Here is a 24918-nt window from a genome sequence, read left to right on the forward strand (position 1 = left end):
TGGGATCCTTGCCAATGCAATGATTGAAACCTGTTTCGAACGTTCCAAAAAATCTCACTGAAGTTAGTTTTGCGGAGGTAAATCGGAAATCCATACATTCTCACCAATATTATCAGGTGTGGATCGATTTTGTGCATTTTGCGGGGGTGGGGGGTGGTAGTGTGGAGCGAGCAGTGTCCCAGTGAGAATTAATTGGTGGCAAGTTTAAAGCAAACCTCAATTTCACCAGTGCGTAATGACAGAGGTCAGAACTCCTGCAGCTCTTGTCCTTGCTTCTTATCTCAAAAAGAAGAAATGTTCCTTCTGGGCTTCTTTTGACTTTTTAGCAATGCCACTATTAAATTCAGATAAAAGTGCAAAAGCTTTGCTCAGTGCATAGACTGAGTTTGGTGTCTTTGTTGACCTCTAATCTAGTTTTTTTCTTTTCTTATCTGCTAAGTGTGCCTTGTATCTTTACAAAAGTATGTTTATTTAAAGCTGCCTATTTGTTGTATAATTAATTGTGTTAGTTTGAACTTGCACTACTTTAATGTGACTTTTGTGATGTTTGTTGTTGACAGTGCACCTTATTCAAGAAAGCTTTTCTCTTTTTTTTTAAAGAGAGAGCAAAAACTATTAAATTCAGATTTTTCTCAGGCAGAACAGCCTGATCTGGAATTATTGCTCAAAAATGTTTTTAGACTCAACTAATTATTACCTTGTGGTACCATCTTTAAGATGATTTGACTTGACCCATGTCCAAAATTGACAGGAAGTCATCCATTTTGGTTTGAAGCAGCCATTTTGAGTGAATTCCAGGTTTTGTACTTTGATGAACTCGTACTATAGAAAATGACAACTGGGTAGACGCGTCTATCTTAACAGGACGCATGAGGAAGTATCAGGGTCCCATGTCAAAAATTGAACAGGGAGTCGGCCATTTTGATTTGACGCAACCATTTTAGGGCGCATGCTTGAAATTCTCCCAAATAAGCGTCATTAGGAACGAGCTAGCCTAAACTGATGGGCAACGTAATTGTGAAGCTTTTTGGGCTATGCCGTGTAATGTGGGCGGAGCATGAGGTCGAAATTGTATCACCTATTTATCGTTGTTCTTGTCAAAATGCATTACAGTTAGCTTATTTAGCTAAACGAGGCCAATATTTGTATGTACTCGCTGTGGCAGCGTTTTCCTGACGTGCGTTTGTGTTTCTTACATAGATTACGCTTGACACCCAATGAGCAGTGTCAACGACAGCATGTGATGGGGTCAAGGGAGGGTCATGCTGACAGCGTCTTATTAGCTTATGATGTAGCTACTGAAGTGTTGAAGGTAGCATTGTCGTTTGTTTGTTTTTGAATGCCTTGTATCTTTAAGGGGAATTGAACCACTTTGTCCCCTTTTATTGATTTTGCTATTATCTGATGGAAACGAAACAACACAAACTAAATTAATACATATAATAAAATACGTAGGACTAAGAAAATAAGTAAATAATCAATCATCATCAAGCTATATGCAGTATAGCATTATTGCAGTGTCCAGAACGGATTGATTAAGTTTTTGCTGTGTTTGCAAGTGCATACATTGATACGCTGACTCTATTATGATACACGAATATACGTAACATGAGTGAAGTTCATTGACAGAACGCTGCAGGCCATTCCTGAAGGGAAGATACCGCCTTGTTCTCCATCTCCCGCATGGACGTTTCATCATCATATCGTTCCGCCTGGCGAATCCCCCACGCGGGCGAATCCCCCTCGGCAGAGCGCCGTGTGGCAGATGTTGCTCGCTAGCAGCATGTTAATCTTGTCAGGTAGAAGGTAAACTACACTGCTCCTGTGAAACGGGAGTGTTTTCGCTGAGAAATCACCGGGCGGAATTTTGTCTTGGTGGGGGTTTTGTCAAGCTGACGTTCGTATGTTTTGTTGTCAATGTGAAGCATCAAGCAAGCGCAAAATGAGGGGTTTGCTGACTAAAACACGGAGAATAACAAAGCTAACAGCCACTGCTACACTGGGGCAGCAGTACTTTGTATAGATAGTTCAGCTAGCATTGCGTCGCTTGGTTAGCATCGCTTTCGAAAACAGTAGGCCTACTTTGTATGTGTAGCAGTACATTGCTTAGCTAGCATACGCCACTTGGTTAGCATCGCTATGCTTGGATAATGCTACTTTGTATGGATTGCAGGAAAAAAGAAAAAAGTATGGATAGCAGTACATTGCTTAGCTAGCATACGCCACTTGGTTAGCATCGCTTTCCTCGGATAACGGCACTTTGTATGTATAGCGGTACATTGCTTAGCTAGCATACGCCACTTGGTTAGCATCGCTTTCCTCGGATAACGGTACTTTGTATGTATAGCGGTACATTGCTTAGCTAGCATACGGCACTTTGTTAGCATCACTTTGCTTGGATAACGGTTAGTATGGATAGCAGTACATTGCTTAGCTAGCATACGCCACTTGGCTTTGCTCAGATAACGGTACTTTGTATGAATAGCAGTACATTGCTATGCTAGCATACGCCACTTGGTTAGCATCATTTTGCTCAGATAACGATAGCCGACGTATTTATAGCAGTACATTGCTTAGCTAGCATACACCACTTGGTTAGCATCGCTTTGCTCAGATAACAGTACTTTGTATGGTTAGCAGTACATTACTTAGCTAGCATTATGTCACTAAGCTGTTTAGGTTTTCTCGGATAACTGTACTTTTTGTATAACAATACTTACTCAGGTAGCATCATATTTCTTAGATGGTAACACATTACTCGGAGTACCATTGTAGCATTATGTTTAACAAAAAAAGTTTAACAATAAAATTCTGTAGCAAGTGAACCATGCTGCCCGAATGTTAATCCCCAAAAAACCTGAATTAAGATGAGTTCTGTTCTCCATTTTCACAGAAGGGACGCTTAACTTATATTGCAGACCATGTTGCTGGGTACAAAAAAAAAAAAAAACACCCTGGGCAGTTTTCTGCGTTTGGGATTTGTTTGAAATATGTGGAGGGAGAAGCGAGACGGAGGATTCGGCAGATGTTTCCTCGGGAGGTGCCATCGCCCCTCCCGTGGCACGACAAGAAAGACACGAGGAAAAGAAGAAGTTCACTGAATCATGAAGTTGTCACCTCTCCCTCGGCGTGTGCGTGTCGCTGATGTTCAACTGCTTGCTTCACTTCAATACATTTCGATGAGCAGCCAAAGCCAGTCCGCTTTGTGTGACGCTTGTGACGACAAAATCCACAACAGCCTAGAAAAGTTCTAGTGTTCATCATCCTAAAATTTCACGCAAAAGATGACTATGTCAAACTTTTTTTGCGAGTAGCGTAGCAGAAAGGGCCCTCGGTAGGATGCCGTTTGAGACACTTTCTGCACCTTTCGCGCAATCAACCTCTCTACAGGCGCAGCATCAAAAGACGGTAACTGCGTGGAAAAGAAACACCTGAAACCTCAGAGTCGCCGGCTGAATAGAAGCTGATGAGTGGGGGGTGTCATTTAGCAACGCCAGGTGTTGCCACTCCCGCTGATGCTCTTTCTTCAACCCACAGTAGCGTTCCTAACAATAATGCTGTTGTCAACTTCGCTCTCCCACTGTCCTGTTTTTCTTCCCACTGTCCTGTTTTTCTTCCGTCGCTTTTACCTCGTAACGCCTCACTTAAGTCATCGGCGAGTGACATGGTGGACTGTATACTGTATATGCAGAGATTATGTCTATAAAAAATGATTGGCCTGACCGTATATATAAATATATATATATTTTTTTTTTTTAGGCTAACTCCAATGTTTAGCAGAATAAAATTCCAATAACCGATTAATCGGATGCTTGAATTATACAATAACTTCTTTTTTGTACCTTAATGCTTACAATAATAAATATATATGAATTACAGGCAGGACATTTGTTTGTTTTACAATACTTTGTCCTTTAATATTTGTTTAATTTCGCAACATAAAAGGGGTAGTGCCTGAATGTTGTTGTCTTATTGTTAATATGTTGGGGAGGAATGGCAAAAATCCTGCCAATTTTAAAAGAGTTTGTATAAATAAATAAATAAATTGTGCTTTTTTTATTAACAGAAATGAATTTAGAATGAAAAACTAACTAACAAAAACCATGTTACAAAAATTGTCAGTCACTTGTTGCTAGGCAGAAATACGACCTGACACATGCTAAGCTAGGCAAAGATACGCTATTATGCGTTATGCACGGCTATATAATGCTACATTAAACTATACTGCTCTCAAATGTGATGCTCTGTTATGCTAGGCTTTTTTACACTTTTTTACACTTTATTACACCATGCTAGGCTATGCTTTGCCATGCTATGTTGTACAATGTTCCTCAAGCAGAACAAGCACAACAAAGTAAAGTAAAGTTCTCGATGACAGAAATACTCAGGTAGAGGTACAAAAGTATGTTTGTTGTGTTAAAACTACTTTGTGAAGTACAAATAAGACAAAAAATTACTTAAGTAAATGTAATGAAGTAAATTACTATTCTATATTGCCATGTATTGATCAACCATAACAGTTACTGACCTTGTTTTTGTGGCCTTTCTGGTTAGCCAATCAGAATAACAATTTCTTCTTCTTTCATCCCCTTCTGTAAATCTTCTCTGTCCTTTTTTGACACTTTTATTCCACCCATGAAAAAACAGGCGGCAAGTAAAGGCTGCATGGCGAGGACGACAAATGAGGGGCACGGCGGGACAATACGGACGAGACATGATAGGACAGGACAATCTGGGACGTGAGCGGGAAGTTTTATGTGCTTGTTTACTCGGGATGACGAGAGAGGACGATGACGGTCGACGTGACGAGCGCGGGTCAGGACGCGTACCTGACGAAATGAAGGCGACTGCCCGCGAGGTAAACGGCGACAGAAATGCTTTGCTACGCGATATTGTGTTCCTACACAGCACATTAATGGAGCGTATAATGTCAGATAGTAGCCTCGGTGCTAATAGGCTAATAAACGCCTCACCTCAAACAAATACCTTCTTTTGGACTGGATTCTAAAATATAAGTTTTGTTTTTTCTTCTTTTATTCATCTTCATCTCTTTTCTGCTTTTTTCTTCTTTACGACTTCATTTTTTTTTTTTTTTCTTCTTTTGTTGTTTTTCTTCTTTACTTCTTTTGGGCATTTTTGATCTTTATCCTTTTCTTTTTAATCTCTTATTCTTTTCTTTGTCTTTTTTCTTCCTCTTTTTTCCTTTTCTTCAACTTTCCTTATTTTTCCCCTTTTTTGTTCTTTTTTGTTCTTTTCTTCTTTTTCTTCTTTCCTTCTTTTGGCCATTTTTGTTCTTTATCCTTTTCTTTTTAATCTCTTATTCTTTTCTTTGTCTTTTTTCTTCCTCTTTTCTTCCTTTTTATCATTAAGACTTTCCTTATTTTCCCCTTTTTTGTTCTTTTTTTGTTCTTTGCTTCTTTCCTTCTTTTGGCCATTTTTGTTCTTTATCCTTTTCTTTTTAATCTCTTATTCTTTTCTTTGTCTTTTTTCTTCCTCTTTTCATCCTTTTTTTCTTTATGACTTTCCTTATTTTTCTTATTTTCTTGTTCTTTTTTTCTTCTTTTTTTGATCTTTTTTCCTTTTCTTTTTCTTCTTTCTTATTTTATTATATTATCTTTTTTCTTCTTTCCATATTTTCCTCTCATTCTTATTTTGTCCTGTTTGTTTTTTCTTTTCTTCTTTTCTTTACCTTCTTTACTTCTTTTCTCCTTTTGTTATTTTCTGCTTTTCATATTTTCTCCTTGCTATTATTCCTCTTTTCTTCTTTTTGTTCTTTTCTATTTTTTTTCTTCTTCTTTGTTTGTTCTTCCTTTGCGAATAACCAAAAATAATAAGCTTACCTTGGCTGTCTGGAACAAACTTGGCATAAAACCATCTAAAAATCAGTTCGGATCTTGCCTAATGACAACACTCCATAAAAGTTTGATGTCAAAATCCAACGCTAACGTCGATTCAGATTCGAATTTCCAATGAGCAAGAAGCAGCAAATAAAGATCCGGGAGGCTTTTCAAGTGGACCACAATGTGAAGGAGGATTGTTGTTCTTCTGTCACCTGCTGCTAGCTGTTGCGCATTCAAGCGAGCTGCCGCGCAGTAAACACGTTGATGAAGAGCCCTGGCTGTTAGCGATCACAAAAAAGTGGGGGGAAATTAGTTTGCCTGCCGATGAATAACCATATCAGGATCAATTAATGCCGCTGGTATTAATTAACTCACAAAAAGCGAGGAGATGAATACATGGTGATGATGCAATCAGTCGCTTTAGTTGATGCGAAATGGAAGTTCGAACTTCTTCAAGGCTGAGACGTCAGTCAAATTCCCCCTAAGGGATCATAAACTTTCACAGCTTGTCAGAGTCATTTATTTTTAGCTTTTGTCTTTTTGAATTATTCCTTTAGTTTCTGTTTCTCCGATTATTATTTTTTCTGGTTAATGTATTTTTTGGTGGGGTGGGGGAGGGGCTTGTTTCAAGTGCATAATTGTTTACCCATTGTGTATGGCATATCTGATCCTGGACAAGCATTGCTGTATCTAGCAGATCTGAATGGGTGTTTTTCCTGAACAGATCAAAGTCATCAGGTGTCTGTGTTAAGTTGGCAAATTAATAATACCATCCATGTGATTCAAAGACAAAACTCCTAGTATATTACACCCAAAAGAAAACATGATTCCACTAAATAAGCTTGTCACGTTTGCTTATGAACGCTCAACAAAGTAATGAATGTAGTATATATTATGGAGGAAAGTCCATAACAGGAAAAATATATTACAAACAGAAAAAAATATATTTTTTTTTAAATCTGAAAAAGTGATTTCTTTAAATAAAAATATTGTCCAAAAAACTGAAAAAAAATATTTAGAAAAAAAGAGGGGCGGGGGGGGGAAAATTCTCTGGAAAACAGAAAATTTTTCATAAAAGCAGAAAAAATAATCTGAAAAATAGAAAAAAATATATATTCACAAAAACAGGAAAAATATTTCGAAATTAAAAAACAAAACTAATGTTCTGTAAAAACTGAAAAAAAAAATCAGAAAAGCAAAAAAATATTGGGAAAATAGAAAAAAAAGTATTCCAAAAAACGGAAGAAAAAAAAGGTCTAAAAAGCGACGTGGTTGTTTTGGGGGTTTCGGTATTCCAAAAGACGAAGAAGGCTGGCTTGTTTCAACCTGATTTAGCACTCCAGGGAAGACGGATAGCTTACAGGCAGGAACAAAGTAAGGAGGTCGAGTTTATCTGTAAACAATAAGTGTGTCTGATGATGTAATTTATTTAAAGTTTTCATGTTGTAGAGATATGGAGTGGATTGGCGAAGATAAAGTTTTAAGCTGTTTCTTGCTTTCGTGATAATGTGTTTCATCTCAAAACTAATACTAACACCATAGCTTCGATAAGCTTAGCATAGCATATTTTTGCATAGCCGAACACGACGAAACAGTTGACATTTTGCTTTCAAAATATCTTTATGAGTATACGTTTGAGTAAAGCATTTAAATATTTGTCAGATTAGATTTTTTTTCTTTATGGATCAGTGTTTCCTTAAATCCACGTGGATGCTTTGAGGTGTTTCTGAGCCGACGGCTGCAGACGTAACGCGCAGTGACAGAGGCCTTGATTAAAACATGCGCCGGATAATGAAATACGAAGCGACACCGAGCTCACAAAGCGGGAGGGACACAATGAAAGCGCCGTGTTTTTCCCGCCCGCTCCAGCGCCCCAGCTCAAAGTCCCGCTCTGCCCACCTGCTCGCCGCGCGCTCTCCGGAGAAAGGCTTCCCGTCGCACGCAACTCCATGATTTATGAGCCATCTGTCGCGTCTGATGTTTCTCTGGCCCGGGACAGGATGTTCCCGACTGGCGCCACGCGCCGCCCCGGCGTTAGCCCTGCCGGCGCATGCCAAGGTCCACGCTAATTAAATTAAAGACGTGATTGTCAAATTGTGGTACAGCTATGCCCTCTAGTGGAATGCACAAGAATCACTGCCGAAATACAGTTTGGTTTTCTTTAACTTTCAAGTTAAATCTTTAAAAACTTTTTTTTTTCCTAAGCATTTACTTAGGTACAATTTTTCCCGATCTAAAATTAACGAGAGGGCTGCCTGCCACTTCTGACTTGTTTGGTCCCACTTTTCTAAAAATCACTGCTAACATGTTTGGACTCATTTTTCAAATATGTCGTTTTGTTCATTTGAAACTATGCCCACATTTCCTATAATTCAGTTAATCAGTTTTATTAAGATTTTTTTTTTCATAAACTTTTTATAAAAACAGGTTGTACTTTTCATTTTTATGAAATTTCAAATTTTTGCCTATTTTTCCAATCATATTTTTAAAATTCGTTTTCAAATCCATCATTCATTATTGCACAGATTTGATTTATGTTACTTGTAATAACATATTTTCAACAGCAGCTTCCTCATTAAAAATTTTCCGGAAAATATTTTCATTCATTTTTGTTCATATTTAAAAGTTTTATTAATAAATGTATGTATTTATTTTATTTAAAATAATTGTATTTAATTTATTTTTAAAATGCATTCTGCTTTTCATTTTTTTTCTCTGAAATTAATTTTAAATAGTTAATTCATAATTTTTGTCCAGAAATTATTTTTTTGCGAGTATCTTTTAATATCAATATTTTAGAATGTTTTTAAATGATTATGTACTCTTGTTTCAGGTGTGTTATATTTGTTTAATATTTAAATATCTTTCATTTCGCTTTTTTTGGTGTATTTGATATGAATTGACTTTTTTTTTTTATTTGTATGTAACTTTTATATAATTTCACATAGCTGTATTTTAGTGAATACATTTATGTCCAAGTAAGAATTTGTCTCTTTCTTTCCCAAAAGGCAACAGGCTTTAAAGTTCACAATGGAAAACTGTATGACGAGCTAATGCTAAATTGCTAGTGTATAAAAAGAAAAAGAAACTCGCAAACAAAATACTGTGACCGAGGATGGTAAATAAATAACATTTAAGGAGCCGCTGGCAACAAACCAGCATATATATTACCATCATTTGTATTCCTTCAGACGATAAATACGCTGATTGCACCTTTAAGTAAACGCCTCGTGAATATGTATGAGGCTGCGCATGTTAATTATCACTGGGTCAAACAGCATTTGCATCTCATTTGTGTTTTTTTGTGGTTTGAACTTGCACTCAATGCAAACTGACACTTTCTTTCCAGACTTCACTAAATTGTCATTAAGCAAAGAATAAATTAGAACATCTTGAAAACTGGCCACCGTTTGTTCGATTGCATGTGGCCAAAATACGATTTTAAATCATGAAATGCGCACACACAAAAAGAAACAACACAATGCTGGTTGAGCTCAGATTTTGTTTAATAAAACAAATTATACATTTTATTAAACAACCACTAAGTTAAGTCCACCTGAGTTCTGTTTTCAGCTCAACTTTAAATTGAAAAAATAACACCTTACCACAATTGAATAAAAACACACAATCCAAGTTTTTTCAGCATTAAAAAAATTAATACTAACCATAAAGACACAATTGACTCTATTAGGCAAAAAATGAAACAAAATTTTAAATCCACGTCGATCTCGGGTTTTGTCTGGATTTAAAAAAAGAAAAGTAGAAATGTAATTCATAAATAATATTTTAAAGCAAAAAAAATACACATTTTAAAAATATATTAATGTAATCCATTGATTATTTGTCAACACCATTTATTTGAGGAGCAAATATGAATTAAATGTCATCCTTTTAAAGAACAAATTAAAGTACACTCACATTATGGAAAAAAATAAATAAAAATAAAACCAACCAATGAAAATCTGAATTAATGTCACACTGTGCTGGGTAATTAAAATTCATACACGTGCCGCATATTCAGTTGACTTCATCACACCCAAACAATGTATGCTCTCATTATGTGATGGCGGTAAAAAAGTGCACCAAACTGATGTGACTGCTTTCAGCAACGGGACTATAAAAATATTTATACTCTTCCACCCCAAAAAAAGAGTGAGCCAGTCTTCCATTTTTTTTTTTATTTATCCTCATAAAAATTGAATGAGAAGAATGCGCGTCCATCATGAACAAATGCTGTTTGATGAGAAACAATCACGTCGTACTGTACAAATACGATGCAAGAATTACGGCATCGGGTTTCGATCGGCCCCTATTTTGTTGCTCCCCACGTGGCGAATGAATATTGCGTATTTGCGGGCTGTCGGGTCTGGCTGCAGAGCGGCTGGCCAATTACGCGGCCCAAACTGTGTTATTCAGCAAAAGCAAATGGCTGTTGACTGCTGTGAGGCGGCACGCTGGGAGCAGCGCCTCTAAAAAAAAATAATAATAATAATAACTGAGAAAAGCTCTGAGAAAGTCTAGGGCTTTCATTTCTGATGGTTTTTTTTTAATGTGGAAAAAAATGGCAGGGCAACAACAACTTAGCTAGATGACATACTGTAGCAGGAGAACCACTGCAGCTGAGTCCTACTTTGACAAAAAAAATTTACTTTGTCTTATTAAGTTAAGTCGACTGAGGGTGAAACTAAATGTATGAAAACAAAATTCAAATAAACAAATGTTTAATTTGATGTATTATTATTTTTTGGCTAAGTCTTTGGGGGCTTTTGGGGGACTGATGATTACGTCACCTGTGCTGAGGAAGTAGGTAACGACCAATCATGGGTTCAGTTGACCAAACCCGGAAAACAGGTGAACCATGATTGGTCGTTAGCTTCTTCCTCAGCACAGGTGATGTCATCTTCAGTCAACAAGTGGGAAAATGTGTTTTTAAAGGTATTAATTGTACGTGAAGTTATCAAATTCATTCTGGACAAAATATTAACTTTTTACTGCTGAAAATGACTCAATGAGTTAAGTTTGCTTTTAAGGGACTTTTGCATAAACACATTGCACAGTCAACATGAAAACGTGCACTGCGTGACCTTAATATTGTTAGTAGGTTATTAGGGTTTTGTAGAAGTATGAAGAAGAGAAGTGGCTCTAATGTTGACCCCTGGGGCACTCCTTTTTGGCTGAATGAAAATATCGTTAATTCGTAGAAGAAGACAACCAGGTCTTGTCAGGTCTGGTCGTCTTCTGAAAAGGCTAAAATACATTTATTTATTATTATTTTTTAAAGCTAGCGACTATGCTAATTGTCTTGTAAGAGTACAGTCCAGTTGTGATTGATTGTTTGCCGAGAATGACATTTCCTGCAATTTGGTTAAAAAAAAAATTGTAACGTCCCAACCTAGCAGAAAAAAATGCAGGGAGATCTGACATTCCTTCAAAGTCAAATCAATCTTTCACCTATTTATTTAAGTTAAATATGTTGCCAGATCCATGGAGGGGGAGGTAGGCAGGTGGTTGCTGACGGGTGGCGCACACACCAGGCAGAGTGGTGGCAACAAGCCAAGTCCTTGCCATGTATGAGGGCAGGCCCCCGAAGCCCCCACAACTTCCAAATGACACCTACATATGGAGCATATGTTGAAAAGTCACCTCCAGCCACCATCCTCTTTTTCCAGCCATTGCAAGCAGGATGCTAAATATTAGCCTAGCTCACCTTACTCAAAGACACATGGAGTTTTGTTTGCTCATGTGCAAAAGAATCTTGAAACTGGGAACGCAAGCGCCTGGGATGCATGTTGCTTTCGGTTCAATCAATATAACAGCGGTGTGCGCACCCCCACCCGGCATCTTAATGAGGCGAAGACCAATCACCAACATCCTGCACACCTTCCTTATCTGCAAAGCCAAAAGGAGAACAACGGGAGGCGTGACCTTCATTTTCCTCACTTTTTTTCTGCCAGTTGTTCCGCAAATGGGGTTGAAATGACATTTTTAAATATTTTTGTTACAATGTATTGAGAAGAGAAGTGGTTCTAATGTTGACCCCTGGGGCATCCCTTTATATATGTTAAATGAACCGATTGGATTTTTCGACGTGCTGCTTGCTGTTATGCAAAACATCAAACCTGGTGATTATAACATTGTTTGTTCATCTTTATATTATTATTATTTTTCTAATTTACCTTTCTCCCAAGCCCGCTTATTTTTCCTTCTCTTCATTTGTCCAAAAAATATTCCCGAACTTTCCCGCCCCTGCCGCTCCAGCTGCGGGAGGCGTCCAGATGTGCAACATTATCCGCCAGGCACCTGCAGACATGAACCAGCTTATTCACAGGATGTCACAGCCTGACTTTTTTTTTTTTTTTTTTTTTGGCACATCCTTTCCTGGGCATCCAAAGCCAATTGAACTTCTCTCTCTAATCCCTCAATCTTGTCTAAATTCCAAGATTGTCACTCTGTACCAAGCAAAGCTGGCTAGAGTGTCCGAGAAAAAAAACTTTTAGAGTTTATAAAGTGGCAAATTTGCAAGAAAAAAAAACATAAATTTGCGACTCTAGAAAGTGGCAAATTTTCGACTTTATAAAGTGGCAAATTTGCGGGGAAAAAACTTACGAGAAATCCACGTCGCGTACTACTCAGATGTTTGTGCCGATACTTTTCGGTCGGGTTTTCAAATAAGGAGATAGTAGTGGCCTTAACCATATCATGTTAAGTATTCGCACTTTGAAGCGTTGGCTACTGCCAGCGACAAAGACGCCTATCAAGCATTTGAGTTAATTTGTTAAAATAAATATTTACTTGTACATTTATGTTTCCAGATTATTATTTACACATCATAGATTATTAAAAAAAAAAATGGACAAGTAGCTAAATTGATGTGTCAAATCTGCTGCTCTCCATCCATCATTCACTTGTATTTACCTAAAGTATGCTAGCTTCTAATTGGTTCGTGTTTAGTCAGCTGATAGGGGATCAGGAAGTGTTGTCGCTCTAGCTGCCGTGAATGACGAGTAAAGTTTAAATAAAGAATGAATCGTCTCCATCCTGCCTTTTTATTTTATAAAAAAGTGTCCCATTAATCACGAACGAATCCCCACATTAGACTATAGCTACATATATTATATTATATGTATTTCTCGTAAGTTTAAGAATTTTTTTTCTCGCAAATCTGCCACTTTATAAACTCGCAAATTTACGATTTTTTTTCTCTGAATATTGCCCCGCCCTCTAAAAAAAATTGTCGTATTTTTTTTTACTTCTTCTGACAAACATATAGAAAACTTTGAAGCAAAACCTAATTAAATATATATATATTTTTTTTTTTTTATCAAGTGACTATAACAGGAAAGACATTAGCCCCAGAATTGTTGCTGAGGTCCAACATGTCACAATTTTCCGCTAAGCATCGCAAGACGTACGAGGGTAGCTTTTGCCTAGTTTGCAAAAAAAACAAAACATTTTAGGCGACATAATTGTTGATTCATCATTCCGTTATTTTCAGCTTGGCTCTTAGTCTACGTGAAAGTAGCTAATTACCGCGCACGGGGAGACATTCGGGACAGCGCCGTGAAAAATGGAACCCGCCGATGTCGGAACGAGGCCTGACAGGTGCCCGCATCCCCATCGCGATCCACCGCTGGCGACCGCTCGGGCCCGCCGCTCGGCGCGTCACAAACAATATTTGCTGACTTCTCTTCCCTCTAATTGGTGCGCAATTTAAAAAAAAAGGAACACCAAGGCGTCGGCATTGTAAATGAGACTGCAGGGCGCTTTTCGCATATTCGTCTTCTTTCTCGAAGAGCCGGTAGGGAGCTGCAAACACGGGTCTGTTCGTTAAATGACGACAAAGACAGGCTTCAAATTAATTGTTTGTCCCAAACTGCCGGCTCAGCGTGATCTGTGCGTGTGAAGCCATTATGTTGACTGCAGCATGAACGGGAGAGTTGCTAATTGTGGAGCAACATGCTATCGTTCTTTAGAACGAGAAGAAAGTTGTATTGTGAAGTTGTTGCGAAGGTTTCTGATCTTATTCGTACCCGTCTCAGCAATTAGATGCCCCCTGTGTGGAACCAATCATAAGACCTACTGCAGTCTTTTCCCGCTCAACAAAATCACCAACACTCAATTTGTTCCATGATGTTAGTTTGCTTCCAAGTTCTAATTCCTAAACTAAATTTCCCTTAGGAAATATTTTATCCTTACACATGGTGTACAGTAATCCTTTGCAAAGCCCTGCAGAGAATGGCAAAAAGTTTTTAAAAAAAAAAAGCTTATATATGCCTATATTCGTAGGTAACTCTCCTGTTATGTTGCAGGTCAAAGTATGGTCACTATTTTTTAACAAATGGACGGTATGTGCTTTGAAAAACCCCTTTTTCTTTTATCACTTACTTCCTTAGACCCCAATATTAGATTTGGCGGAGGCATCTTTTGTTCAATTACAATTTTTAATCATAATTAATCACATGACTTCAATAGTTAACTCACGATCAATCGCAAATTTTATACTGTTGTTAACATGAAAGAGTATTACTAAAAAGGTGGCTGCGTCTTTTAGTCATTGATACAGTCATTTCATAATAATTCCTAAAATTTAGTTCAAATTAAAAAAATGTGTTGAGGTCATTTTTCTGCCACTAGATGGCATAATTGCATTTGTAAGACATTGGTGACAGCTTAGTGCATTTTTCTTTTCATATTAAGACAGGGATGTGATTTTTCCGCTAATTCGCGGAATTCCACTTTTTTTATCCCCCCCCCCCCTCCCCCAAAAAAAAAATATTTTTTTTTTTTTTTTTTTTTGTAGTTCATTGTGTATGCACATGACTCCGACAGATAACATCTTCTGCTATAACAAAGACATTTGTGGTATGCTCTAATATGAGTTACTTTTCATTTGGTCATGATATAATTATTTGGTCATGCTTAACACCCCCCCCCCCCCCCCGGCTAAATTTTCCGATAATTTCACTTTGGTCAAATCACATCCCTGTATTAAGAGCTTATCTAATCTTTAACATGAAGTAACTTGTGAAATTCTGCACATTTTTAAAAATTGCAAAATACAACTTGACCCCATTCTCCCACAAATATATGCATTATTATTACATTTATTACTGCTTAATTTTGACGTGGACGTGTCTGCTGCGTTGTAATGAATTCCCCCACTACAGTCATTAATTGCACATTAAAAAAAAATTGTGGAGTTAAAGGAACTTTAAATTAACTCAAAATGAACACCCCCAATAAAAAAAAAAATATACAAGTTTTCACCTGTAAACATCATTAAGCATATAATAATATAATATTGTCTCTTGACTATAATTTTTCAATCAAAATTGGACGTCACTTCACCCACCATTTGAGTAAATACACAACCCCACCCCAACCCACGCAACTGTTTTGCAGAAATTCAATATTATAATTCTCGTGTGTTGTCTTTTAGCATAACAAGCACTTTTCAAGTAAGTCAAATGTGGACTAAAAAAATGCAGCATAAAAGCACCAAAATGGCTTAAACATTCAAGGCCGCGTACTCTATGACTCTATAACTCACTTATGACTTGGATAAACAATTACACAAACACGCACGCACACACAGCAAGACACTTGTGCAAATGTTATTTGTACTTGTATGTATATTTGTTATATGTTTTAAGAGCGCTTAATGCAGACATTTCCGGTGTAAACACTCGTAATTGTTATGTGTGCTCACACAAAAGCTCTGATGATGCTGTATTATTTGGACTAATTGATTTACACCACTTTGGAACAAGAGTCCACATTAAATGTGTGTGGAGTTTCATCATTATTCTACAAGCAAACAGCGCTCCTTTTGTTATGGTTGGCTTACATGGTCATTACAAGCGCGCAAACCAGGGTCAAAGTTCGCCGCCAACCCTCCTGTGTCGTAAATGAGCCCCACGGGGGAGCTTGTGGGCTTGACCAGACCTTTGAGTTAAAAGGCGGCGATGCCTGGAGGCCGTCGCTCCACCTTCGGAGGCGGCGTGGCAAGAAGATTCGACCGTTCTCTGCGGCATACCGACTAAAATTACAAAAAGATTATTGGATGCGTTAAAAAGTTCATTTTAAATTAAATGGAATATTATTTTGCAAAAATACTTGTAAATGGACAGTGCTCAAGAATGAACAGATATGTTGTGGGTAGCGTTGTCAATCGGATAAAATATAATGTTTAATGTTATTGTGTAAAAAAATTCATCATTAAAACTTACGATATGCAAAATTCATATTGACAACAAAATCGCTCAATGTGGCTAATAATGCTAAAGATTTCTGATCAATTAAAAATGTTTCATTAGGCTACTATTTGATATGATTAAGTATTCAAGAAAATTCCTCAATCCCATTAACTAATTTGCTCCCAAAAATGTATAAATATGTTCTATTTTAAATGTTTTACGTGTCCCAGAGACGTATTTATACGTTTTTTATCTTTGTTTTATGTTAAAGCATACAAAAGGCTTTGATGCAGCCTCTCAACTGCAGAGAACGGTTGAAGAAATGGAAGTTATTACAAAAACGGCCAGCAGGTGGCAGCAGAGTAGAAGAGATCAACCAGGGCCATGTTGAAAAAAGCTAATTTTCCCACAGTTCTAAACAGATTTGTGAATAATGATGAAACTTGGTTATATTCTATGCTAATAAGAAGCAAATAGAATTTTTTATTTGTTTTGATGAACAATTAGACTCAAATTTTTGGGGGGGTGGTTTGTTTTTATAGCAATAGAACACAATATTCTGTGGGCCTTGCGAAATCACCCAAAATCCAGTAAAACAGCCGGGAGTGAAGGGGGCAGCTTCAGTGAAAATGGCTGGGAGAGAATGAGTAAACTGCATCAAAGTACGAGCCCCCGCCAATCACTTTATACAGGTTATGCTTGCTTGTAAACAAAATGGCCGACCTCCTGTTCAATTCCCAGCACGGGTCCTTGAGACATTTTCTGTTATGACAGACACGTCCACCCACTTTCAGTTCGATTTATGAAACAGGTGTTGGGGGGCGGGGGGGCTAATTTTTTAGTCTGACTTGTAACACCCTCAGTTCAATATTATTTACTCCCATAAAGAAAACACTCAAGCTTCAAGGTCACCAGCAGCAAGTGAGCTAAGACTCCATTTCATGGCGCACACGTCCAGCTGTGTGCTCAGAAAGTGAGCGAGTACTTGGCCGTTCCTCGCTTATTGCGTGTGACAATCTGCAATTGAAGCTGCTGTTGCGGTTTCACCTGTGGAACAAACAAGCTCTTGAATACAAAACCTACAAATGGTCATCATTGCCTTCATTCTGGCTTCTATTTGCGCTCCTCATCGGAGGCTCGTGTGTGAACGTGCGCGGTACTAGAGTGCCATCTGTTGGCTCTGTTCAAGGTGCTTTCTTTTTTTTCTCTTTTTTTTTGGCTCATGGTGTTGATCACAGGTGCTGTTTGACAGAAGGTCAAACCTTGGACAAATCCCGGAATCTGTTCACAAGCTGTTGTTTGCTGCTAGTACTAGCGTTGATGCTAGTTTCCTCCCCCGTTGCCTTTTTTTAGTGGTGGCATGTGTTTGAGAGGATTTATTCCAATTCATAAACTGCATTAAAAAATAATAATAATAATTCTTCTTCTTTTTTTTCTTCTGGATTTGAAAGTTAATTGAAGACACAAATTCAGGGATCATGTGGACGGGTGTATTCAATATTACTAGGGGAGTTAGGCCATTTAAAATGTTATTAATCACATGACTTCAATAGTTAACTCACGATTAATTGCAAATGTTAAATCTGTTCTAAATGTACAATGAAGTTTTCATATTCTTGTTAACATAAAATTTGGATCTTTTGGTCATTGATACAGTAATTTCATAATAATTCATAAAATGGAGTTAAAATTAAAAAGATGTACTTTAAAGAAAACGAGTGTGATATTGATTTGTGTTGAGGTCATTTTTCTGCCACTAGATGGCATAATTGCATAATTAAGAGCTATTTAAATCTTTAGCATGAAGTAACTTGTGGAATTCTGCACCTTTTTTAAAATTGTAAAATACAACTTGACCCCAGTCTCCACAAATGTATGCATTATTATTAAATGTATTACTGCTCAATTTTGACTGGACGTGTCTGCTGCGTTGCAACTGGAATTTCCCCAGTACAGGCTTTCCACTTAAGGAAAACGTAAACAATTTTGACTTCTTTTTTTTTACACCCCTACTATATACTAAATTAAACTAAAATTGAAATATCTCCAAATTCTGATATTTTCTTTTATCGAGACACAATTTTTTCGGGTAAAAAAAAATAATAATAAATGCATACTTTTTATTTAATTGAAAATGAGAAATCTAATATAAATTAAACTTTTTTTTTCTCTTTTTTTATTATTATTATTTTTTTATGTGGCTCGTGAACGTTGACATCAAACTCGACCTCTGATGCCTCAAAGCATGCATCTGTCTGTTCAATGTTATAATGTTCCCACCTTTAAAAAATAATAATATAACAGCAATGTTCAACTAATAAAGACACAAAAAAAAATGCCATCCAGGAAATATTTCAGTGCCCCAATAAGGGTGCAGATTGTTAGAAAAGCATATTCATGCCCAGATTTTGTATCTACAGTTCACACTGCCCACCTGTCTATGGTGCATTGTGAACATTGTATATATATATAATTTCGGACAGTGCTGGAACACTACATGAGCACTTTGCATTGTGCGCGAGGTTATCCAAGTACTCATTTTTCCTGACATTTCTCAGCCGGGCTGCGAGTCGACGCGTCCGCCGCGCTCGCCTGGAAACGACTCACGTTGGTGGGTCTGGAACGAGACGACGGAACAATAGCTATTCAGGGGAAAAGAGGCTTATAAAACAATGATCGGGGGAGAATAATGGAGCTCTGCTGGCTGTTTACCGCGGCGACACGGCGCAACAATGAGCAGTCGGCGGCGGCAAATGATGATGAGCAGCACAATACAAGACTGGAGAAAAAAACGCTCACTCGCTTTAGTTTAACATGCTGCATGGGATCCCCATTATAAAATGTACAACTACTCCGTATGCATAAAAAGATACAGAATAACCTGGACATAATTGTGGATATAGCTCATTTTTAAAACTTGGGCGAAAATAAAAACAATATAATTTTCTTTTCTTTTTTTTCTAAATACTTTAAGTGAAGGTAAACTCGGCTGTTACGTAACAGTGGGGTTAATAGACGTGATCAGTTAGGTTGGGCAAAGAGTTCTACAAATGACATTTATTAGTTCATTCTAATAATAATAACAAGTTTACGGTAGATTTAGCCGTTAGCGACATGCTTTGTTTTATGCTAAAGCATACAAAAGGCTTTGATGCAGCCTCTCAACTGCAGAGAACGGTTGAAGAAATGGTAGTTATTACAAAAACAGCCAGCAGGTGGCAGCAGAGTATTAGAGATCAACCAGGGCCATGTTGAAAAAAAGCTAATTTTCCCACAGTTCTAAACAGATTTGTGAATAATGATGAAACTTGGCTATATTCTACGCTAATTAGAAACACATAGAAATGTTTATTTGTTTTGATGAACAATTAGACGCTAATTTTTCTTTTGGTGTTTTGTTTTTATAGCAATAGAACACAATATTCTGTGGGCCTTCCAAAATCCAGTAAAACAGCCGGGAGTGAAGGGGGCAACTTCAGCATATGCATAAAAAGATACAGAATAACCTGGACATAATTGTGGATATAGCAAATTTTTAAAACTTGGGTGAAAATAAAAACAATATAATTTTCTTATTTTTTTTCTAAATACTTTAAGTGAAGGTAAACTCGGCTGTTACGTAACAGTGGGGTTAATAGACGTGATCAGTTAGGTTGGGCAAAGAGTTCTACAAATGGCATTTATTAGTTCATTCTAATAAGAAGAAGAAGTTTACGGTAGATTTAGCCGTTAGCGACATGCTTTGTTTTATGCTAAAGCATACAAAAGGCTTTGATGCAGCCTCTCAACTGCAGAGAACGGTTGAAGAAATGGTAGTTATTACAAAAACAGCCAGCAGGTGGCAGCAGAGTATTAGAGATCAACCAGGGCCATGTTGAAAAAAAGCTAATTTTCCCACAGTTCTAAACAGATTTGTGAATAATGATGAAACTTGGCTATATTCTACGCTAATTAGAAACACATAGAAATGTTTATTTGTTTTGATGAACAATTAGACGCTAATTTTTCTTTTGGTGTTTTGTTTTTATAGCAATAGAACACAATATTCTGTGGGCCTTCCAAAATCCAGTAAAACAGCCGGGAGTGAAGGGGACAACTTCAGCGTATGCATAAAAAGATACAGAATAACCTGGACATAATTGTGGATATAGCTCATTTTTAAAACTTGGGTGAAAATAAAAACAATATAATTTTCTTATTTTTTTTCTAAATACTTTAAGTGAAGGTAAACTCGGCTGTTACGTAACAGTGGGGTTAATAGACGTGATCAGTTAGGTTGGGCAAAGAGTTCTACAAATGGCATTTATTAGTTCATTCTAATAAGAAGAAGAAGTTTACGGTAGATTTAGCCGTTAGCGACATGCTTTGTTTTATGCTAAAGCATACAAAAGGCTTTGATGCAGCCTCTCAACTGCAGAGAACGGTTGAAGAAATGGTAGTTATTACAAAAACAGCCAGCAGGTGGCAGCAGAGTATTAGAGATCAACCAGGGCCATGTTGAAAAAAAGCTAATTTTCCCACAGTTCTAAACAGATTTGTGAATAATGATGAAACTTGGCTATATTCTACGCTAATTAGAAACACATAGAAATGTTTATTTGTTTTGATGAACAATTAGACGCTAATTTTTCTTTTGGTGTTTTGTTTTTATAGCAATAGAACACAATATTCTGTGGGCCTTCCAAAATCCAGTAAAACAGCCGGGAGTGAAGGGGGCAACTACTGCGTATGCATAAAAAGATACAGAATAACCTGGACATAATTGTGGATATAGCTCATTTTTAAAACTTTGGCGAAAATAAAAACAATATAATTTTCTTATTTTTTTTCTAAATACTTTAAGTGAAGGTAAACTTGGCTGTTACGTAACAGTGGGGTTAATAGACGTGATCAGTTAGGTTGGGCAAAGAGTTCTACAAATGACATTTATTAGTTCATTCTAATAATAAGAAGAAGTTTACGGTAGATTTAGCCGTTAGCGACATGCTTTGTTTTATGTTCAAGCATACAAAAGGCTTTGATGCAGCCTCTCAACTGCAGAAAACGGTTGAAGAAATGGTAGTTATTACAAAAACGGCCAGCAGGTGGCAGCAGAGTATTAGAGATCAACCAGGGCCATGTTGAAAAAAAGCAAATTTTCCCACAGTTCTAAACAGATTTGTGAATAATGATGAAACTGGGCTATATTCTACGCTAATTAGAAACACATAGGAATGTTTATTTGTTTTGATGAACAATTAGATGCTAATTTTTCTTTTGGTGTTTTGTTTTTATAGCAATAGAACACAATATTCTGTGGGCCTTCCAAAATCCAGTAAAACAGCCGGGAGTGAAGGGGGCAACTTCAGCGTATGCATAAAAAGATACAGAATAACCTGGACATAATTGTGGATATAGCAAATTTTTAAAACTTGGGTGAAAATAAAAACTAAATAATGGTTATATTTTCTTATTTTTTTCTAAATACTTTAAGTGAAGGTAAACTCGGCTGTTAATAGACGTGATCAGTTAGGTTGGGCAAAGAGTTCTACAAATGACATTTATTAGTTCATTCTAATAATAAGAAGAAGTTTACTGTAGATTTAGCCGTTAGCGACATGTTAGCTAGCCAAGCGCCAGTCTACTGGAGACATTGACAAATAAAGCAAATGAAAAACTAGACAATTAGTCAACTACACGTCAAGTCACATCATTTAGTGGGACACGACTGGTAAAAGTGACGCAAAATAGTCTGAAAATGCAAAATGAAGCAAATCAAAGAGACGGTCGAGTTAGCATGTTGGCCGTTGACGATGTCATCGTACGAGCACACCTGGAAGCTCTCCGGACTTCTCTTCTTCCCTTCGTCTTCATCTCACAAACATTCATTCAAAAATGACATTACGGCGTAATAGAATTATTCATTAATTAATCGTACAGGCTGCCATTTTGAAGAAAAACAAAAAATATCTGCTTCATTATGGTCGATTTAAAAAAAAAAAAAAGTATTCGTTTGTAATTATATAGTCGCTAGGTAAGGAAAAAAATTAATTGCTCAGCCGTCGTGGGAATGACTCTTCGTTGTATGAAATTCAAATATAATACATAATAACCAAATGCAAAAGAAACAAAGGGACTTTTTTTTTTATTGTGGCAAGCTATGCCAGAGGCCAATTATGCCATTGGCAAGCTACGCCATTAGATACAAGTGACCCCACTTACAAGTTTTTCGAGGTATACGAGCCAACTTAAGAAATTATTATTTTTTTGCTTCACTTGCGAGTAAAAAATTCAGATTTGAGCGCTTCAAACTCTTTCTTGGCACGACCAATTCAAGTATTCTGTCAGACTTAACTTAAAGTAAAGAAAATGACACGTTGTTTATTTAAAACAACCATATAGCTTTATCTTAGAGTCAATTTAGCTTAATGCTAACAAACAATGCAAAACACTATAGACGGACGGGCGAATGTATCACATGGATATCGCTGTGTTATAACCCGTTTATCCTCTGCAAAGAACCGCTAATATTACTGTAGCTTATTTAGTTGTGACCACCATTTTGATTTCTATCCTAAATTTCCTCCATCTTGACTATATGTGTTTATAAAGTACTGTATATTATCGAATGCTATTTTTCATCCGAAAAATCACATAATTTTTTATTTTTTTTTGCTGACTAAGTCGAAGTCAGCTACAAAATGGCCGCAAACCTTCCTAGCTTGTGACCGCTTTTGTTTTTTTCCCCTTCTTCTTCTTCTTCCACTATGTTGTAAGAACAGAAGCAACACTCATCCTCCCTCTGCGTGCGGTCAACAGCGGCGCGCGTGTGTGCGTGTCGCCATCGCCGTGTATTTCCCTCCTTCCAAGCTCTTTTCTCGCCACACTCAGCCACAAGTGACCTGCGTCACGGGGCGGGGGATGGAAAATCAATAGTCAATTCCATTTTGCCGCTTTAGCGTGCGACAGGTAGTAGATAGAAGCGCATCGGGTGCAAGTCTGGAGCACGGGTGTAAGTCCAAGCTTGAGCGACCCCCGATCCTCCCTTCCTACCTGCGCCTTTGTCTCTTTTCACGTTTCTCGGGATCCGTGCGGAGGAGCAAAGCGCCTTTTCAAGTGTGAACGTCCAATATGACAGATAATTAAACTCAAGACTCCAGACATGTCAAAACATGTTTATAATCGACATGTTTTGATTGGCATTGCCATGGAGGTATTATTTCAACTCTAGATTTGCAGACTGCTGGTCCAACTCTTTTTTTTTTTTTTTGGGAGAGCTCAGTATCGATTGCTGGTCCAACTCTGAGTGAACTGAACTACAAATTGGATGACTTTTGGGGCGCTTGAGGATTGTTTGTGCCATAATCAAATGAGTATACAATTAATTACATTAACTCTTTGACTGCCAGACGTTTTCAGAAAAGGGATGCCACCAGTGCCAGCCGATTTTAAGCGTTTTGACTGATCTTTCAAGGTCCATAGAAAATTATGTGTTTGGACTATGGAAACACACATACTACCAAATGAAAGATTGGACTCTCATCTTTCATCAGAAAAAAAAAAGTTTGTTTCTACCTTATTCCGTTTTTCAGTAATCAACAATAGAAAATGGTTAATTTCACCTCTGTTTTGAAACAAACGTCTTTTAACGTCTTTGGCACTCCTCCATAGGATTTTACTAAACGTTATTTAACGTTTTTGGCAGTCAAAGAGTTAAAAACTCAAACTCATTTTTACAAATTTAATTAAATAAATCGCAACAGGCATTCAGAAACAGAGAAAAAAAAAGTATATTGACAACAGAACTTTCAAAACATTTTAAGCATTTTTAAATAAATAAATGTAGGTTTCAAAAATGACTAAAAGACTGTACTATGATATTGATTTAATTATTTTTTTAAACTGAATTAAAGGTATGGGAGGTAAAAGCAGAGTTTTTAACTTGGGTTTAAAAGCAATTACACTTGGGGCTGACTGCAGCACAACAATGAAATGCCGCTTCACCATGTTCGCTTTGAATTATTATTTTTAATTATTGTAATTATTTTGTTTGTTTCCGCCAGAATCTGTGTTGATTGGTACACATTTAAGTGGCGCACAATTCGTGTTGGCAGGCTCATGAATGAACACGTGGCTGCACGTACTCCGATTAATGGCCTTTGGGTGCCGCTTAATTGCCACCCTTGGTCAGCAGAATGAGGAATTTGTGGGCTTGTTTGTTGCATATTTTTTAATTATCTATTTAATTGCCCTTTTATTTATGTGATTCTGGCAAACTAAATACTCTAACCTCATGTATTAGAACCAAAAATCTACATGCAAAGCACTAACTGATAAAATTTTACATAACGGACATAATTACTGAAGAATTGTACCAGTTGTTATTACCACGACAATATATATTTCGTCATAAGACATCAAAAATAAAGTCACGTGAATTGACACAGATTTTAAATGTCCTATGAGACCGTTTGTTTGCATGTGTCCAAGCATGCTAATAATAACAGAGGAGCGAAGAAGAGGAACAGAAAGTCATTCACATGCACTCTGCGCATTGCCACATTTCAACACATATGGTTACTCCCTCTGCATTTTAAAAACAGGTGAAAATAATTGTTACACTCAAGCTAACATCCAAAACTTCCAACATTTCTGAAATTTCTCAATTTTTTACAGGATTTCTATAGTTTTTAGTAATTGATTTTTAACACAGTAAGTGATTCGCACCTTCACTTTATCTAACATTTCAATTTACCAATTCCAAAGATTAGACTCACAAAGCCAACTAATTTGTGCTAAAAATCCTTCTGGAAGAAATGCTTAGCCTACATGCTAACAATTGTTTTGCTAACACATAGCAACAACTTTAAATAAGTAAGTAAAATGCTCACAGTTGTTTGCGA

The 24918-nt window shown here is 37.1% G+C and overlaps 1 protein-coding gene across 3 annotated transcripts in view; it reads left to right on the top strand.

The window, feature by feature from the left end:
• Positions 1–24918, top strand: part of csf3r (colony stimulating factor 3 receptor) — a 100525-nt gene that overhangs the window by 56368 nt on the left and 19239 nt on the right. The window contains exon 1 of one of the 3 annotated variants that reach the window (XM_077574859.1): positions 4843–4858. The exons of the other annotated variants lie outside the window; for them this stretch is intronic. The gene's annotated coding sequence lies outside the window, so the exon portion shown is untranslated. Of the gene's footprint in view, positions 1–4842; positions 4859–24918 lie in introns of those variants that run through there. 3 annotated transcript variants of the gene reach the window in all.

Source organism: Vanacampus margaritifer, chromosome 9 (assembly GCF_051991255.1).
Source record: "Vanacampus margaritifer isolate UIUO_Vmar chromosome 9, RoL_Vmar_1.0, whole genome shotgun sequence".
Taxonomy (NCBI): domain Eukaryota; kingdom Metazoa; phylum Chordata; class Actinopteri; order Syngnathiformes; family Syngnathidae; genus Vanacampus; species Vanacampus margaritifer.